Source organism: Prionailurus bengalensis, chromosome B1 (genome assembly GCF_016509475.1).
Source record: "Prionailurus bengalensis isolate Pbe53 chromosome B1, Fcat_Pben_1.1_paternal_pri, whole genome shotgun sequence".
Taxonomy (NCBI): Eukaryota; Metazoa; Chordata; class Mammalia; order Carnivora; family Felidae; genus Prionailurus; species Prionailurus bengalensis.
In genome coordinates, this window is record NC_057344.1 from 127,733,945 (window position 1) to 127,753,921 (window position 19,977).

A 19,977-nucleotide genomic window follows, 5' to 3' on the forward strand; every position below is an offset into this window, starting at 1 on the left:
CACATAACCCAGAGTAAGAGTGAGCATCTGGAGATAGAAGGCCCGGTAGAAGAACAGCCTGACCTTTGACCTGCTTGTGACATACTGTATAAAGATTTTGGGAAATGCTGTCTAGGATAATCCATCATCGAGCAATTTAGTATAACCTTGCTGACCCTGTTCTCCCAGCACAAGTGTAATCCTGGTGCAGCCAGTGTTTGAAAACATTTGTATTTACTGAATAAAGACATGTAGCCCACAGAGCAATAAAAACACAAAATGTGAGTCTGCCAAAGAAAGTAAGGAGTAGATATGTGAAAACGCTGCTTAGTGTAAAAGCTGCTCTGTAGCTGTTGAAAAGTCTACAGACAACAGCCACTGGGAACAACTTTTCCACGCCAGTGAATGAGGCCTTGCAAGTGAGAACAAATGCTATTTTTCTCTTGATTGTCAGCACAAGTGTGACACTCATTTACATCTCTGAATGTACTTTGTAGTTGCAATAACTTCCTATGTTGATGTGAAAGATATTCAGAACAAATTAAAAAAAAAAATGAAGGTAGGTTGAATTAAGTGAAAGAGAGAAACAAGAACCAGGCCAGGAATACAAACTTTTGCCATGTGAAAGGTAAACAGTGAGAAGAGGTGGCTCTAACTAAGATCCCTGGGAAAAAGGCACAGGATTTACACGACCTGAGGAAAAACCAGAGTATTCAATTTCGGCTGCCTTAGTTCAACCGGCCTTCAAATCTCACCTGATTGACTGAAACTGCTTTCATTTGTATTTGGCATCCAGCTTGACTGCCCTCCAAATAATACCTCAACCTGCAGCAGAATGCATCTTTCTAAAGGCCTACTTCTCAGCTTTGAAACCAAAGCAAAACAAAAACCAGCAAAACATAAACAAAACCTCTTCAGTGCTTCACCATTAGCCTGTCTGCTGCTGTCCCACCTCATGGTTTTCCGTGATCTTATGGCTACAGCCTCGCTTTCTCTATTGCTACCTCATGCTCCAGCCATATTAAACTCGTAATTCTCCAAAAATGCCCTCTTTCTCTTTCACACCCAAATCTTGCCTTCTCTCAGCCTGGACCTTTTATCCCACCTTCTTATCCTTCAGGTCTTGGCCTCACACTTCACTTTCCTAAAAGGCCGCGCCTCCCCCCCCTCCCCCCCGCCCGCCCCCCACGCCCATTGGGTTAGATACCTTATGTGTACTTCCAGTGTTTGTGTGGGTAGTATTGTCTCTACTTTACCGAAGAGGAAATGGAAAACCCGAGAGCCTTACTTGCCTGCAGAGTTTTACACGCCTGCAAAATGTCAGGACCAGACTTTAAATTCAAGACTTCTGGCTTCCATCTAGAGCCCATTTCTTTAATCCACAACGACTTCTCATATGCTTCACTTTACCTGGTTAAATATGGGTTTAGGTAGAATTGTTTTCAGTTCCCTGAAAGGCGTATGGGGCTTCATCCCTCTATTTTTTTTACACATTTCTTTACACATTTCCCACCCAGAGGTTAGCTTTGTGTTGGTGTCCACCCAGGAAATCTTACTTATTTGTCAAGACCCAGTTGCAGATTGTGAAGCATTATTCTTACCTCCACCCTCTTCTTCAGGCTTACTGTGTTACTTAGTCCTCACCATTGTTGTGGGGCTTCACGATTTCAACTGAACTGTGCTATTATATGTTTATCTCTCCTGTTAGACAGTGAGTTTTTTGTGGCAAAGATTTACTTCAATCATTTCTATTTCTGCTAGCATTCAGTACACTGCCCAATACATGGCAGATTCAGTATTTTAAATTGTGTCATAGGGGGGCTCCTGGGTGGCTCAATCAGTTAAATGTCCGACTTTGGCTCAGGTCATGATTTCATGTTTCACAGGTTTGAGCCCTGCATTGGGCTCTGTGCTGACAGCTCAGAGCCTGGAGCCTGCTTTGGATTCTGTGTCTCCCTCTCTCTCTGCCCTTCCCCTACTTGCATTCTGTCTCTGTCTCTCTCCCAAAAATAAAAATTAAAAAATATAAATTGCATCATGGAAGCACATGTTGATGATATCTGCATGTTCGCTTCTCATGCTTTCCCTTCAAGACATCATGTAAATAACCCAGCTTATAATTGTAGACTGTCATTGGGTTGTAAGGTATGACTTCTCTTTGCCTAAAACAGGACCTTACAAGACTCGTCATAGCTTCCAGTTCTAAGACCTTGTCCCAGGAACTAGGTTTTTACACAGGTTCTCTCTGGTGTGTAGGGGTTTGATTACCGATATTTCTGTCTTCATACATTGATAAAATGAGATTTCAGGGATTAATAGGGGTCTCTCCTGTCTCTATTACACACACACACACACACACACACACACACACACACACACATTCACTGACATAGTCTCTCCAAACTCTTCTTCAGTCTGGGGAAATGAGAGCTGTATGACTAGAGGAAGAAGGTAGAGAATGAGGAAGAGCCTTTTAAGTGTCTTTACAGGGTAGGACAAGTTAACCAGAGTAACCAAGTTTTTTTTGCGACTGAGCAACAGGATATAAGAATTTTCCTTTCTCCTGTCCGCTCTTCCCAATTTCCCATCTCTGTTTTTAAGATTGCCCTCCAGTTAGGCAATGGAGTCAGAGGGAGCTGCACTGGTGGAGAAACCACTGCAGCAGCTCTAGTGTCACGTGAGGAACATTTTCTCTCTGGACACAGATGCACACGGCTGCTCTCAATCCATGCTTTGCAATGTGCTTTAGTGCCTTCCTTGTTGCACTAGTTTAAAATCAAGTTGTCATTGTGTATGATGACATGAAAACGTTATGGCTTTGAGTCCTAAGTAATCACAACATTTCCACTGAAGTATTCTTTCAAATCTCCCTTTCCTGTTTTTTTCTTTATCTGTTCACTATTGCCAGTGGAGAATAACACAATAAATCTTTGACGTTTCCTTGGAATGTGTGGAAATGACATGAATTAGGAGCCAGAGAATCTTCAGTTAGAATCCTTCCTCCACCTTTTATAAGTGATGTACCCTTGGATAAAGTGCATCCTCATTCTGAAGCAGTTTTCTTATCTGTAAAATGGACTTAATACCATCCTTCTCACAGCTGTGGATGAAAGGAAGCAAAGATGACAGTGTTGATTTCTTGTGGGTCTAGTTCAACAAGTTCTCTTTCTTTCTTTTCCTTTCTCCTCTTTCTTCTCTACCTCTTGATTCAATTGTTAATGGGTGGTGCAAATCCCAAACTATAGGGCATAAAGGATGGGAGAAATACGAGGTAGCTACATAATAGCTCTATTGCTCTCTAGGAGTGGGTAGCAGATATGGAGAATGGTGGGGAATATGTTTTGACATTCTCTGTAAAGCTCATCATTATAAACTTTATAACGAGATTGTTTTTTTAATTAAAATTTTTTTATAGTTTGTGAAACTTCAGTTATAGTTCACTTTGTCCTTTGGAAATCACTAACCCAAAGAGAGGCATCTGAATTCCTTTTTAGACCCTAAATCAGTGTTTCTAAACTTTAGCTGATTAGCACATTAGAATTACTTGGACTAGTTGCAACAGTTACTTTAAATATTTTTTTAAAGTTTATTTATGTTTTTGAGAGAAAGAGACAGAGCTCGAGTGAGGGAGGGGCGCAGAGAGAGGGAGACACAGAATCTGAAGCAGGCTTCAGGCTCTGAGCTGTCAGCACAGAGTCCGACATGCAGCTCGAACCCATTAACCATGAGATCATGACCTAAGCAGACATTGGATACTTAACTGAATGAGCCACCCAGGCGTCCCTAACAATTACTTTTTAAATAATAAAAATATTTTAAAGCTTCTGAAAACATACAGATTTGGGGGTCCCAATCCGGATTTACTAAGTTACGATCTCTGGGGATGAGGCTTTGGCATCAGTATTAGAACAAAATTCTCTCAGTTATTGCAGTGATGGTTACAAACCTTGGCCTAAATCATAATGTCACTGTGATGTTCATGCATGTTTGATTGGCGTCATAAAATATGATAATAGTTGTGTAAAGGGACTTTTTTTTTTTTCAACGTTTATTTATTTTTGGGACAGAGAGAGACAGAGCATGAACGGGGGAGGGGCAGAGAGAGAAGGAGACACAGAATCGGAAACAGGCTCCAGGCTCCGAGCCATCAGCCCAGAGCCTGACGCGGGGCTCGAACTCCCGGACCGCGAGATCGTGACCTGGCTGAAGTCGGACGCTTAACCGACTGCACCACCCAGGCGCCCCATAAAGGGACTTTTTAAAAAAGAACATAAACCAGGGGGAAATTAAATTGACAGAATGTAGAAAGGATAAATATTATTTAAAAACATCATCTGTGACGATGACAAAATAGGATTTCCAAAGCTCCCAAAATACTATAAACATGATCGATTCCAAAGGGAAGAGGAACCATTCTCTTTCTTGTGAACCCAGGTGGAGTGGCATTGGGAGGTTGCTGATTAGATTCAGTGAAGGGTTGAAATGCGCATTTTCTCTTTTAATTAGGGAAATCAATAATAGAATCTAAATTTCTGAGAATAAGAAACTAAAAATAAAAACAAGATATGCTGTATTCAAGGAAGCAGCTAAAGGAGTGTATTTATTGGTCTAAATTGAAATATTAACCCCTTGGAAACTCCTGCCATCTATTTAGTCAGAAATGGAAAAGAGCTATCAGATAACAGAGCCTATCCTCCTGAGAGCCTCCTGGATTGTGTCTCGTGCCCAGATAGAGGATAACGCTCTCCTCCCAGCCTAGAGGCCATCGTCCTAAGTACTCCCTTGGCAGGCATCCTGGAAAATTGTAGTGTTGGAAGGGCTAAGTTACTCTTCTCAGACATCTCTATTGGACATGATAAAGAAAAAAAAAAAAAACTCAAAGCACAAACTGTATACAATCCAATGTACATTTTAAAGGATGTACTAGTATTTACATAGTGGGTCAGATTTTCATTCTGTGAGATTCAAAAGAAGAAAAGAACTCTTTGAGTTGAGAATCTAGCTTATTGTTTTTAGTGATGGCGTTTAGAGACAAGTGATCCAACAGCCACTACTTTTGAAGATCGTGATTTTATAAGCAATGGAAGTTTCAAGTGTCGGTAGCCCATGTTGCACTGGTTTAAGGTGATTGTTGATAGTAATTTCAAAGTCCTCTAACACTGTTATTTGTAGAAAATAAATCTGATATAATAAGACTTTGATAAAAACAGAGAACTTCTTAGTTGACATCTATTGTCAATGCATTGACAATAAAAGGCAAAACAAAAAGAACTCAGCCTTTTTCTGGGACTCAGCTGACTGACATATCTTCAAAGTGAGGCTTGCCAAATAAATATGATTATTAGGTTACTGCATTTCCTCAAAGAACAAGTCTAAATTGTCTCAATGATAAAAGTCTTTGATATGGGGGCACCTGGGTGACTCAATCGGTTAAGCATCTGACTTCGGCTCAGGTCATGATCTCATGGCTCGTGGGTTTGAACCCCGATTTGGGCTTTGTGCTGACAGCTCAGAGCCTGGAGCCTGCTTCAGATTCGGTGTCTCCCTCTCTCACTACCCCTCCCCCGCTTGCACTCTGCACTCTGTCTCATAAATAAATAAATGTTAAAAAAAAATTTTGGAAAAAAGTCTTGATAGATCACACACTTTTATTAACTTATTTTGGATTAGTTTAAATTTATTTTCTTTTTTTACGTAGAAACCTCATCATGAATACCAATTATTAAAAAAAGCATTTCCTTACAGGCTTATTTAATTTTATTTTATTTTGCCAAACAGGTATAGTTGGGAAGATTTCAATAATCTTGGGATTGTACAAAATAATTTGTACAAAATTTATTGTGCAAAATAAATTATATCCTTTCTACAACTAGTTGTTCCTGAAACAAAGTTTATACATTTTTGTTTTAGAAAGATGCTGACCCTCAGTTAAAATTTTATTTATAGAAAGGTAAATTTACAAATCTCCCTGTAAGACATTTTCTGTGCTTAAAAGTTTTGATAACTTTTAATCTTTCTCTCCTTCACTCTTGCTCACTATCTAACTTAGGTTTGATGGCCAAATGCTCTTGTCACCTCAAAGGGGCTTGACTGCTGCTCGTTCTTGAGGGCTCTATTGGTTCTTCTGAGCCATGACTCAGAGGTCATTTGTCATTTGGTAAGGACTCTGCTGTCCTCCCTAGAGAGACAGAGAGAGGCATCTGTCCTGAAGAGTGAGTTCCTTGCCTGTCTGCCCTGTCAGAATTCAGAAATACAGTGGCTGTAACTTCTGTTCCAGAGAGGATACCTGGAAAAGAGTGTCACACACAATTAGCATTGGATCAAGTTTCCTTGTCACAGCCCTGGATTTTAGTTTGGGTGAAGGTTGTCACTGCATAGCCAGAATCTGGGCAATTTAGAGCCCTCTGAAGGAAAATACTTCAATTTATAAAAGACAGGTGGGGCGCCCGGGTGGCTCAGTCTATTAAGCGTCTGACTGGCTCAGGTCATGATCTCCTGGTTTGTGAGATTGAGCCCCGCATTGGGTTCACTGCTGTCAGTGCAGAGCCCGCTTGGGATCCTCTGTCACCGCCCCCCCCCCCATCCTCTCCTGCTTACATGTGCACACTTTCTCTCAAAAATAAACATTAAACAAGTGTATGGTCATAAATTCCTACTAAAATGGTGATTAGTTTTATTAGATATATTTTTCTATAATTCATAAATTTGGTACAGCATTACTCCACAGCTAATAACTTTATTACTTTTTCATTAGAAAAGTGATTATTTACTTCAAAGTGTACCTTAATTAATTGATTTATATTATCCCTCATTTCAGAAAGAATTCCAAGTGGCTTACAGGAAATGCTACAATGAGATAAATAAAATACAAACATGAATGGAAAAGAGAGAGGAAAAGAAGATGAAGTACAAGGAAAAGCTGTAATGCACATAGAATAATCTACATATAAATTTAAGGTAACACTTTATTCAGTCCTAAATAAAATTAGAAAATCATATTTTCCTTATGAAACAAAACTGATTCAGAATTATTTTTATTAAAATAATTCATATTTTAAATTAGATGATATCACTCTGTATGTTTAATAGAAGTATATATAATTAAAGTGATCTTTAGTCTGTCATGCTTTTTCAAAGTGTAGAGAAAGTCACAGCATAGACGATATATCATATTGACTTAAGGTTACCAGAATTTTCTTATTTTATTTTTTTTAAGTAATTGCTATACCCAGCGTGGGGCTTGAACTCACCACCCCAAGATCAAGTATACGTGCTTTCCTGACTGAGCCAACCAGTTGTCCCTTACCAGAATTTTCTTAATGAGTATGTTAACTATAGTCATGGTCAAAAATATCTGAGAACATGGAACCATTCTGTATTACAAATACTTTCAGTATTCCAATGCATTTTTCATGTTGAAATGAAAGTATATTGTTTCAATGTATATATTGTTCTATATTTCATACTGATTGTTTTACATGTGCACATATTTTGAATAACAAAATTCTTCTGTCAGCGAAGAATTAAGAAGAAAATGTGATGTCACCACCATAGCAATATCTTTGGGAGCACTTTACAAATTTAAATCCTCCTCACAAATAAAGACAAAAACAAATATAAAAAATAAAATTACAACCAAATGACATAAAAATTATGTTTATGGCTGTACACATTACTTTTAGGTTTTAAAATTTATTTTATAAAAATAAATAATTCTAGTTTTCACTAATGTCAAGAAACAAGAATAAAACTCTCCCCCAGTGGGGAATTTTAATGGAAACAATTTTATAAAAGAAAGAAAGAATGAGGTTTAATTTTTTTTTCTCACCAGATATCTAATCTACTTATTCCCTTAGTTTAAAATTTTTGACATCACATACTTTGTTCTTTTTTTAAAGAATTTTTAATGTTTATTTATTTTTGAGAGAGAGAGAGAGACAGAGTGAGTGTGGGGGAGGGCAGAGAGAGAGAGAGGAGACACAGAATCTGAAGCAGGCTCCAGGCTCCGAGCTGTCAGCACAGAGCCCGATGTGGGGCTCAAACTCATGGACCGCAAGATCATGAGCTGAACCAAAGTCAGACACTAAACTGAATGAGCCACCCAGGTGCCCCAATTAAAAAAAATTTTTTTTAATGTTTATTGTTTTTTTTTAATGTTTATTTTTCAGAGAGAGAGAGAGAGAGAGAGAGAGTTGGATTGCAAGTTGGGGAGGGGCAGAGAGAGAGGGAAACACAGAATCTGAAGCAGGCTCCAAGTTGTCAGCACAGAGCCCCATGCGGGGCTGGAACTCATGAACCATGAGATCATGACCTGAGCCAAAGTCAGACACTAAACAGACTGAGCCATTCAGGTGCCCCCACACTTTGTTCTTTTAAATAAAACATAATTAAAAGTAGGTCTAGTCACAATAAATGAGAGAAATACATGTGTATTGAATTCTACACATGAGTTATTTCATTGTTTCTGGGTACAATGAGTAATAAGAAACTCTTATGGCACAAATCTTGCACCTATATATGAGGGCTGTACAATTCAAAGAATTTAAGTATTGTAGTGGATGACTGCCTTAAAAAATAAAAAAAAAAAAAGGGAAAACATAGGTTAGAGAACTGCTAATAAAAAAAAACAAACCCATAGTATCTATTTCTATAAGAATAGTCCTTCTGCAGAGGTAGAAAACCTGTTTGAAGTCTCAAAGCAAGTCATGCAAGATGGGTGCATGACTGTGGGGGAAAGAAAGCGTGGTGTCTACATGAAATAAGCATTTAAGGGAGAATATGAAACGTAATGGGAACCAGCTCTAGCTACCGCAGGAACTTCTAAGATCAGCACTGGGCCTGATACTGAATGACCGGCTAAGGAGAAGAAAGGACTTGCTTTAAAGAACCACCTTCAGCTTCAGTTACCTTATTCCTAGAGTTTATATCAAAATAAACTAGGTTCTTGTAGGGACGTGGGAATCAGTATGAAATAAATATCCTTCATATTAGGGACTGAACAACTTTAAATTCTGTTTCATAGAAAGCTCTGGAAGTTCTACATGTGTGCATGTGTGTGTGTGTGTGTGTGTGTGTGTTTTAAACCACTATTACTAGGCACAGACATTATAATATCATAAGGAATTCTCTGTGAAATGTTGGATAAAGAATAGGGATAGTTAAAGTGGAAAAAGTGCAAGGTCCCAGGAAAATTTGCCTTCTGACTGAGAGGAAAATGAATTCATTTATTTTTGGTAAGCAAATATCTTTCAAATGTCTAATCAGGGTTGCATCCAGGAGGTAAAATGAGAAAATGTTGATTTCACCAGTATAAAAAAAGAACAGTAGTGTCACTAGCTCCTCATTTCATGACGAAGGCCAAACCTAAGTGACAGGCATTTGAGAAGACGGGTTCTGAACATGACCTTGTACCACACACACTGTATGGCAGAGGACGAACCACATTTCACTAGACATATTAATTTTAAGCAGAGGTGAACCCCCTCCCCCCGATCAGTTCAGCATAAGCACACAAAAAATGTCTATAGTTATTTTTATGTTATGGAATATTAACTTGACAATGTAAATGTTAGGACAAATAGTTACTCCATACAATGCTTCACTGCTATGGCACCATTAAATGCATGGTTTATTTACTCCAACTACAGAAACCTTCGTGAGTCGTGATTTATCATTTAAATATATCTTCAAAGATGTTGATTTCAGTTCACTGTTTCTTTATGTGGTGAAGATTGAGGAAAAAGGATTTGTGACATTCAAAAACACTATCTGCATGTTTGGTAAACTTGGGAAATCAGAAAACCACACAGAAGGCTTAACTTTCAGGCATGCTTTGGGCCTCTGCATTTTCATCCGAAAGTTCTCATTTGGTCTACTTAGCCATCATACACTCACAGGAACACAACAAACAAGCAGCAAAAGCTACTAGACATAAACATCCTCTCGTTGTTTCCACCCTCCTGCCTGAGCTGGCAAGAGCCTTCTGGGAGGGTGGGGGTGGGGGTGGTGGCCGCTCCATCCTCGGTGGGGAAAAGCCAGGAAAGGAGTGCGTGGCAGGGGGCGGTGTCTGACATAGTTCTTAGCAGTGCGGGATGATGGTCTGAGGGAATGTTTGAGGTGAAGAATACAGCTATGTTACTAGGACAGGCCACATTAATTCTCACCAGCAGACAGTCTTCCACTGTGAGTGTGAATAAAAACCAAATATGGGATATGTTTTTGATTATCAGGATGCAAGAGGAGTTAAGGGGCGAAAGCACCTAGTAGTAATTCAGTTAAAGTGAGGGAGCCTGGTGAAGTAAGAGGGAAAGTGAACATTTCACCTGATTCTAACACATTTAATTTGTCTTTCAACTACTACACAAAGATAATTATTTCAGACAATGGAACATTCTGTTTCAGTCTCTGGTTAGGCCCTGCCATTGGATTTTTTTTCCTCCCCCCTAGGCTTAACAAGAATCAGTCATAGCAGTAATTTCCTCTGAAAAAGAAATCCTATCAGGCCCATGTCTGGGTCTGTGGAGTTGACGGATTGCTTCTTTTTTTATAGAGCCAAATCATTTTTGTAGGAATCAGTTTTCAAGTGTATAAGTTTCAGTTTGGAAATTATTTCTCGCAATATTTGCTTTCAGTAATTCTTTTTTTTAACATTAATTAGCTGAATAAATCCACCAAGGAACACAAAGTGTTTCTGCAAAATAATACGATAATTTGGATTGAAAATGTGATTGGATACTGGGAAGAAATAAAAGAAACAAAAGGACCACAAAAGGAATAACTCTGTTATAGCTATTCAAATATGGGATGAAATATACTTACACTTCTTCTGTTTGATCTAATATATCTAATTTTTCATCCCATTTTCCCTTTCTATCCCTCTATCCTCTCTCAATTTAGACAGTGTCTCCTCTGTTTATTTGTTACAAAGATTTCAGTTGTGACTCACAGTTAGAGTAAATGCTGACAGTTTACCCAAAAAACTTTCAATAACTGAGATAAATTTCAACACTAACAAAAAGTAAGCCTTTTCCTGCTAGTATGTTTTTGATCAACATGAAAGGCGCAGTCAGGCCTCTTTCGTATAGGCCAACAGATTTTCATTGCTGTGATATTTATATTTTGGTCATTTGTATTTTTATTAGACATTTGTAAGTACAAAAATTCAATCAAATGGAAATACGGACCATGTTCATATAAATGTATATATCCTTAACTAGGCTACGAAAAATGGTCTTTGCCTCCTTGAGGGGAAGTTTAACAATATTTTACATCAGGAATAACTTTAGTTCAATTATCAGTCAGGGGTGCTCTTTGAGTTGTTTGGTGGTAACAGAGTTTAATAGTGCAGATACATTACCCATTACATCCCACCATCAGATGCATTGGGAAGGCACAAAAAGAGCTGTGTGTGATCAGGCAGAGAGCACACTGGCACTGGAATTCCCTGATCTTGGTTTGGGTTCTGGTTTGCCACTTAAAACTGGTAAGGTCTTGTTGGAGTAAGCCAGTTTGTCCCTCTGGGCTCCACTTCTTAGGTGTTTAGTGGGGATAATCACTTATACCTTATAGGTATTTTGTGTGGGATCAGGTATCACAATGCACATCACTGGATTGTTATGAATTTTACTATGTGGGAGTTGAATCTGTGCCTCCGTGCGCATCTACCCCAAAGAACTCTTCCCAAGGCAAATAAGAACACAGTGGGATTGTGAGTGAACTCCGATGTTGAAAGTGGATTATCAAAATGGAAACGTGAAGTTCTAAAGTGTAGCTTTTGGAGCTTTGCCTCTAAGCTTAGCAGCAATGACAGATATAATAGTAATAACAAAGACCAAAAAATTATAGGAACTAATGATATTTTAGGGGCACCTGGGTGACTCAGTCAGTTAACCGTCTGACTTCAGCTCAGGTCGTGATCTTGCAGTTTGTGGGTTTGAGCCCCATGTTGAGCTCTGTGCTGACAGTTCAGAGCCCGGAGCCTGCTTCAGATTCTGTGTCTTCCTCTCTCTCTCTGCCCTCTCCTGCTCATACTCTGTCTCTCTCTCTCTCAAAAAATAAACATTAAAAAATATTTAAAATGGTATATTTTTAAAATAAATTACTGCCTTTGAAAGAAAGTCTAACTTTTTTCCGTATACATCTATAAACAAAAGCTGGTAAGGAACATCTGATTTGAACTGAATTCTTCTTAAGTTTTCCCTTATAGGAAATTGTGTTTAAAGTTCCTTAAAAAAGGAAAGCTCAGGGTGCCTGGCTGGCTCAGTCGGTGGAGCATGTAGCTCTCGATCTTGGGTTGTGAGTTTGAGCCACATGTTGGATGTAGAGATTACTTAAAAGTAAAAAGATCTTTTAAAAAAGGAAGGCTCAGTTCTCAGTCTTACATAGAAAACATGTCAATAACTTCTCTCTCTCTCTCTCTCTCTCTCTCTATATATGCTTGTTTGTATTTGCTGCTTGTTTGTATACATATATATTTGAGAGAGAGAGAGAGAGAGAGAGGGCGCAAGTGAGCAAGGGGCAGAGAGAGAGTGAATCCAAGGAAGGGCAGAGGGAGACAGAGAGAGAGGGAGAGGGAAAGAAAGAGAGAGAGAGATGCAGAGAGAGAGAGAGAGAGAGAGAGAGAGAGAGAAAGTAGGGCTCACCTGAAGTGAGCCCCAAAACGGGGCTCGTGTTCACCTGAAGCAGGGCTTAAGCACATACAGTGTGGGATTTGAACTTATAAAACTATTAGATCAAGACCTGAGCCAAAGTCAGATGCTTAAAGACTGAGATACCCAGGTGCCCCAAAACATGTCAATAACTTCTATAAAACTATCACTTCCTCCTCTTTCAGCACTTATTAAATTGAATTATAATTGTTTTCACATGCCCGACATTTCTAGCAGACTGTGAATTGTATTGACCAGAGATGTGAATGGTAGGAAGAAGGAAGGAAAAAGGAAGATTCCCCTTCCTCATTAATTTAAGGAACATCTGATTTGAACTGAATTCTTCTTAAGTTTCCCCTTATAGGAAATGATGTTCACTTAATTTATGGAGTACTTTTTAAGTGTCAGGGTTTGGGTGTGTAAAGTAACAGTAAAAAAATGACTCTGATTTCAAAGAATCTAGTCTAGCAGGACATATTGGTAAATGAAATAGGAGGCAACTAGTTCAAGTGCTGGCAGATGAACATATATAGAGGGTGTTTGGAGAGTGGCACTTATGAAGGACTTCGCTGGGAGGTAAGATTTGAGATAACTACCACGTGGGCTGAAATGAAGTTGGGAAGTTATAGTCTAGCCAAGGGAAAAAGTGGTCTGAAAACACAGAAGCTACATCTGTGCCAGATCTAGATCAAGACCATCAGGTCTATCTAGATCAAGCTAAGGAGTCTGAATTTTATATTTAGAGTTTCAAGAAGGTACTGAAGGAATTTGAGTTCAGGAGTGACATGATTGAAATTGAACAGTCTAAAAATTAGTCTGCCATCAGAGGGAGTAATAGATGGAAGGAGGTGGGAATTGGGGAGGTGAGAGGGAAGATAAGGGGGCTGAATCTGGGCTATGCAATGATTAGACTAAGAAATGAAGTAAGGAGATAGTAGTAGAAATGGGGAATGTATACAGATTTGAGTGATTAAGGAGGTAGAAAAATATGGGATGATTGGGATGATTGATAAGTGATTTAAAAGAGTCCAGGATGGCTACTAAGAGTTTTGCTTGAACAAGCATGTCATGGTGCCAGTAATTAAAGAGGTTTTAGGGAAAAGATAGTTGAATTTGGGACATATTGACAAATTGAGTCGGAGGGGCCCCTGGGTGGCTCAGTGAGTTAAGCGTCTGACTCCTGGTTTGGGCTCAGATCATGATCTCATGGTCGGTGAATTTGAGCCCTCAGTCGGGTTCCAGGCTGACAGTGCAGAACCTGCTTGGAATTCTCTCTCTCTCCCTCTCTCTCTCTGCCGCTCCCCTGGTCATTCTCCCTTCCAAAATAAATAAATAAACTTAAGCAAGCAAACAAACAAACAGAGTGTGAGATGCTCATAGGACATCCAGGAGATGTGTAGCAGGCAGTGGAATGTGTGAATCTACAGTTGAACCATCCAATAGCAATATAATGCAAACCGTGTATATAATTTAAATTTTTCTAATAGTCAGTAGGGATATTTATGTATAGATTTGTGTCGATATATTTTCATTCCTATGGGATAAAAGCCCAGGAGAGTAATTTCTGGGTAACCATATATTTGGTTTTTAAAGACATTGCCAAACTGTTTTCTAGAGTGGCTGCGCCATTTTGCCTTGCCATCAGCAACATACGAGAGTTTCAATTAATCAGCATCATTGCCTACACTGGGTATGGTCACTTTAAAGAAAAAAAATTTTTTTTAACTATTTATTTTTGAGAGACAGAGCGCAAGCGGGGGTGGGGGGTGGGCAGAGAGAGAGAGGGAGACACAATCTGAAGCAGGCTCCAGGCTCTGAGCTGTCACCACAGAGCCCTATGTGGGGCTTGAACCCATGAACTGCAGGATCACAACCTGAGCCAAAGTCGGATACTTAACCGACTGAGCCACCCAGGCACTCCTTGTTTTGTTTTTTAAGCCATTCTGTTGTGTGTGTAGTGATATTACAGATTTAATTTACATTCCCTTAATGACTAATGATGTTGAGTGTCTTCTTGTGTGCCTAGTTGCCAACATGCAACTTCTTTGGCCAAATGTTCACATTTTTGGCATACTTTGGGGGTGCGGGATTTTGTGTTTTTATTCTTCAGTTTTGAGAATTTTATAAATTCTGGATACGAATCCTTTGTTATATATGTGATTTGCAAATATTTTTTGCCAGTTTGTAGATTGTCTTTTCATTTTTCAACTAGTCTTTCACGGGGTTAAAGTTTTACATTTTGATGAGGTCTATTAATTTAGTCTTTTATGGATTGTGCCTTTGGTGTAATATATAATAACTCCTTACCTAATTTTAGGTCATGACTAAATTTTATAGTTTTATATTTTACACAAATTTCTATTTGTGATGTATGTTTTACATTTAGATGTAGATCTAAGCTAATTTTTGAGGTTTAGATTGAGGTTCATTTTCTGCATGTGTATGTTCAATGGTTTAAACACCATTTTTTGGAGAGCACCTGGGTAGCTCAGTTGGTTAAGCTTCCGACTTCAGCTTAGGCTGTGATCTCCCGGTTCTTGGGTTTGAGCCCTGCATTGGGCTCTGTGCTGACAGCTCAGAGCCTGGAGCCTGCTTCAGATTCTGTGTCTCCCTCTCTCTCTGTCCCTCTCCTGCTTGCACTCTGTCTCTCTCTCGCTCAAAAACAATAAACATTTTTTTTTAATTTTTTTTTTCAACGTTTATTTATTTTTGGGACAGAGAGAGACAGAGCATGAACGGGCGAGGGGCAGAGAGAGAGGGAGACACACAATCGGAAACAGGCTCCAGGCTCTGAGCCATCAGCCCAGAGCCTGACGCGGGGCTCGAACTCACGGACCGCGAGATCGTGACCTGGCTGAAGTCGGACGCTTAACCGACTGCGCCACCCAGGCGCCCCAATAAACATTTAAAAAAATAATAAACACCATTTTTTAAGATTTGCCATGATATCTTCTTCTTTTTTTTTTTTTTACATATTTTTGTTTAAATTCTAGTTAATTAACATATGATGTAATATTGATTTCAGGAGTAGAATTTAATGATTCCTCACTTAAATAAAACACCCTGTATTCATCCTAACAAGTGCCCATTTAGCCCATCTCCCACCCACCTCCCTCCATCAACCCTCAGTTTGTTCTCTATCATTGAGTCTCTTATGGTTTGCCTTCCCTTCTCTTTTTTCCCCCCTTTCCATATGTTCATCTGTTTTGTTTCTTAAATTGCACATATGAGTGAAAACATATGGCACTTGCCTTTCTCTGACTTGTTTTGCTTAGCATAATACATTTTAACTCCATCCATGACATTACAAATGGCCAAGATTTCATTCTTTTTGATGGCTGAGTAGTATTCCATTGTATATATATGTACTGCATCTTCTTTATCCATTCACTAGTCAATGGACATTTGGGCTCTTTCCATAGTTCGACTATTGTTCAAAATGTTGCTGTAAACATCAGGGTGTGTGTACCCCTTCAAATCTGTATTTTATATCCTTTGGGTAAATAACCAGGTAGTGCACTTGTTTTTAACTTTTTGAGGAACCTCCATACTGTTTTCCAGGGTGGCTGTGCCAGTTTGCATTCCCACCAACAATGTAAGAGGATTCCCCTTTCTATGCATCCTTGCCAACATCTTCAATGCCATTTTTTGAAAATACTATTCTATTCCATGATTTGCCTTTGTATTGTAAAAAAAAGTTAAGTATATTTGATGTTTTTCTCTTTCTGGACTCTCTCTCTATTTTTAAAGTTTATTTTGAGAGAGGGAGAGAGAGTACATGGGAGAGCTGGGGAGTGGCAGAGAGAGAGAGACAATCCCAAGGAGGCTCTGTGCTGCCAGCATGACAGTGAGGCTCAGTCTCACGAACCTTGAGATAATGACCTGAACCAAAACCAGGAGTCAGATGCTTAACCCATTGAACCACCCAGGGGTCCCTGGACTCTATATTTTCTATGTTTTTCTTCAGTTTTATTTAAGTAATCCCTACACCCCACACGAGGCTGTAACTCATGACCCAGAGATCAAGAGTTCTATTGAAAATGTCTGTCATTTCACCAATACCATACTTCCCTGATAACTGTAGCTTCATAGTAAGTGTTAAAATTGGATGGTGTGATTCTTCCAAATATATTCTTAAAATAATTATTTAGATTTTTCTGGGTACTTGTTATATTTGGCTTTTCAATATCTACAAAAGTCCTTATGGGATATTGACTAGAATTCTGTTAAACATATATGTCAATTAAGGGAGAACATCTAAATCGATGTCTTACATATATATTGAATCTTCCAATCCATAAACAAGATATGTCTCTTTATTTGTTTTGGCCTTTGATTTTTTCTGTAGCATTTGTAGTTTTCATCATATGGATCCTAATTATGCTTTATTAGGTTTATGCTTAAGTATTTTTTTTTGAAGATACCATGAATGGTACTGTTTTTTTTTTTAATTTAGTTTTTAATTATTCATTGCTGGTACATAGAAATAAGACTGATTTATTTAATTAAATAGTTCATTTTAATATAATTGTAGATTCACATGCAACAGTAGGAAATAATACATGTATCCTTACTTAGTTTCATTGTGTATGGATATACCACATATTTATCCATTCATCTGTTGACAAACATTTGGATTAGTTCCACTTCTTCACCATGGTGAACAATACTGCTAATTACTATTTGTTTACAAGATTTGTGGGAACATATATTTTTATTTTTCCTGGGTATATACCTAGGATTGAAATTGCTGAGTCACATGGCAACTATGTATTTCACTTCTGAAGAACTGCCAAACTCTTTCCACAGGCAGCTAAGGCATTTTACATTCCTGTGAACAGAGTGCAAGTGTTCTAATTTCCTCATATCCATACCAACACTTGTTATTTTCCACCCTTTGATTCCAGTCATCCATCCTAGTGGGTGTGAAGTAGTATCTTATTGTGGCTTTGATTTAAATTTCCCTAATGATTAATGATGTTGAACATTTGTCCTGTACTTGTTGCCATTTATATGTGTTCTTTGAAGAAATTTTCTTCAAGTCCTTTGCCTATTTTTTAATTGAGTTGTTTGTCTTTTTGTTGTTGAGTTGTAACATATTTACATCTTCTGGATATTAAGTCCTTATTAGGTATATAATTTACAAATATTTTCTGTACATTGTCTTTTCACTTTATTGATAATATCCTTTGTTGCACAAAAGTTGTTTTTTTTTTATTTTGATGAAGTCCAGTTTATCTCTTTTTTCTTTTGTTGCTCATGCTTTTGGTGTTAAATCTAAGAATTTATATTCATTGCTAAGTCTGAATTCATAAAGACTTACTCCTATTAAAAGATTTGCTCCTTTTATTTTTTTATTTTTAAGTTTATTTATTTATTTTTGAGAGAGAGAGAGAGAGAGAGCATGTGCAAGAGCAGGGGAGGGGCAGAGAGAGAGGGGGAGAGAAAGAAACCCTAAGCAGGTTCTGCACTGTCAGTGCAGAGCCCATGAGGGCTTGAACTCACGAACTGTGAGATCATGACCCGAGCTGAAATCAAGAGTCAGACCCTTAATCAAGAGCCACCTAGGCACCCCAACATTTACTCATTTTAAAAGAAACTTCTAGTTTCATTGTTCATTTTGAGCTAATTTTTTGCATATGGAGTGAGATTCAAGTCCAGTTTCATTCTTTTCCATGTAGTTAGCCAATTATCCCAGCACAATTTGTTGAAGAGACTATTCTCTCCCCGTTGAATGGTCTTGTCAAAAATCTGGACACTCAATTCTTATATTCCTATACGAATTTGAGGATCACCTTTTTCATTTCTTAAAAAAAAAAGCCATTGGGATTTTAACAGATTTTACTGAATCTATAGATCAATTTGGGCAGTATTGCTGTATCAAAAAAATGTTAAGGATTCCAATCTACAGACACAGACGTCTTCCATATATTTATGTTTTTAAAAATTACTTTCAATAATATTTTTGTTGGTTTAGTGTACAGGACTTGTGCTCCCCTTCTAGTCTCTTGTTTAAGTTTATTCCTAAGTATTATATTTGTTTTGATATTTCTGCAAATGGAATTATTTTCTTAATTTCATTTTTGGATTGTTCATGGCTAGTGATGGAAACATAACTGATTTATGTGTCTTGAATCCTACAACTTTGCTGACCTGGTTTCTGAGCTCTAATAATTGTTCTGTAGATTTTTTTCTTTCTTAAAAATTCCCAGGATAGTTAACATACCGTGTTGCTTTCAGGTGTACAATATAGTGATTCAACAATTCCATACAGCATTACTCAGTGCTCATCATGAGAAGTGTACTTTTAATCCCCCTTGCCTATTTCACCCATCTTCCAACCCACCATCTATTTTGCAGATTTATTTATTTATTTATTTATTTATTTATTTATTTAATATGAAATTTATGGTCAAATTGGTTTCCATACAACACCCAGTGCTCATCCCAACAGGTGCCCTCCTCAATGCCCATCACCCACTTTCCCCTCCCTCCCACCCCCCATCAACCTTCAGTTTATTCTCAGTTTTTAAGAGTCTCTTATGGTTTGGCTTCCTCCCTAACTTTTTTTCTTTCCTTCCCCTTCCCCATGGTCTTCTGTTAAGTTTCTCAGGATCCACATAAGAGTGAAAACATATGGTATCTGTCTTTCTCTGTATGACTTATTTTACTTAGCATAACACTCTCCAGTTCCATTGTAGAATTTTTTAAATGATTGTCTATATGTAAGATCCTGTCATCTTTGAATGAAAATAGATGCCTTTTTTCAAATTGCCTAATTGTTCTGGCTAAAATCTGTCATAAAATGTTTACTGGAAATAGTGAGAATGGATATCCATTTCTTGTTCCTGATAAAGGGAGAAGATATCCAATCTTTCAGCATTAGGTATAATGATAGTTGTGTAATTTTTTGTAGATGAACTTTATAAGGTTGAGAAACTTCCTTTTAATTTCTGTTTGTGAGTTTTTGTAATCCATAATGAAAAGAATTTTGCCAGATGCTTTTACTACATCTATTGAGATGATTGTGTGCTTTTATTTCTTTTTTTTTTATTTTTTTATTAAAAAAAATTTTTTTTTCAACGTTTATTTATTTTTGGGACAGAGAGAGACAGAGCATGAATGGGGGAGGGGCAGAGAGAGAGGGAGACACAGAATTGGAAACAGGCTCCAGGCTCTGAGCCATCAGCCCAGAGCCTGACGCGGGGCTCGAACTCACAGACCGCAAGATCGTGACCTGGCTGAAGTCGGACGCTTAACCGACTGCGCCACCCAGGCGCCCCTATTTCTTTATTCTACTAATATGGTGTATTATGTTAATTCATTTTCACATGTTAAACCAACTTTGTAT

The 19,977-nt window shown here is 38.2% G+C and overlaps 1 long non-coding RNA gene across 2 annotated transcripts in view; it reads left to right on the forward strand.

The window, feature by feature from the left end:
- The window catches only part of LOC122478650, a 65,220-nt gene that overhangs the window by 19,783 nt on the left and 25,460 nt on the right, over positions 1 to 19,977 (forward strand). For both annotated transcript variants that reach the window (XR_006296143.1, XR_006296144.1), the window contains exon 3: positions 6,797 to 6,936. This is a non-coding gene — a long non-coding RNA (uncharacterized LOC122478650). The remainder of the gene's footprint in view (positions 1 to 6,796; positions 6,937 to 19,977) is intronic.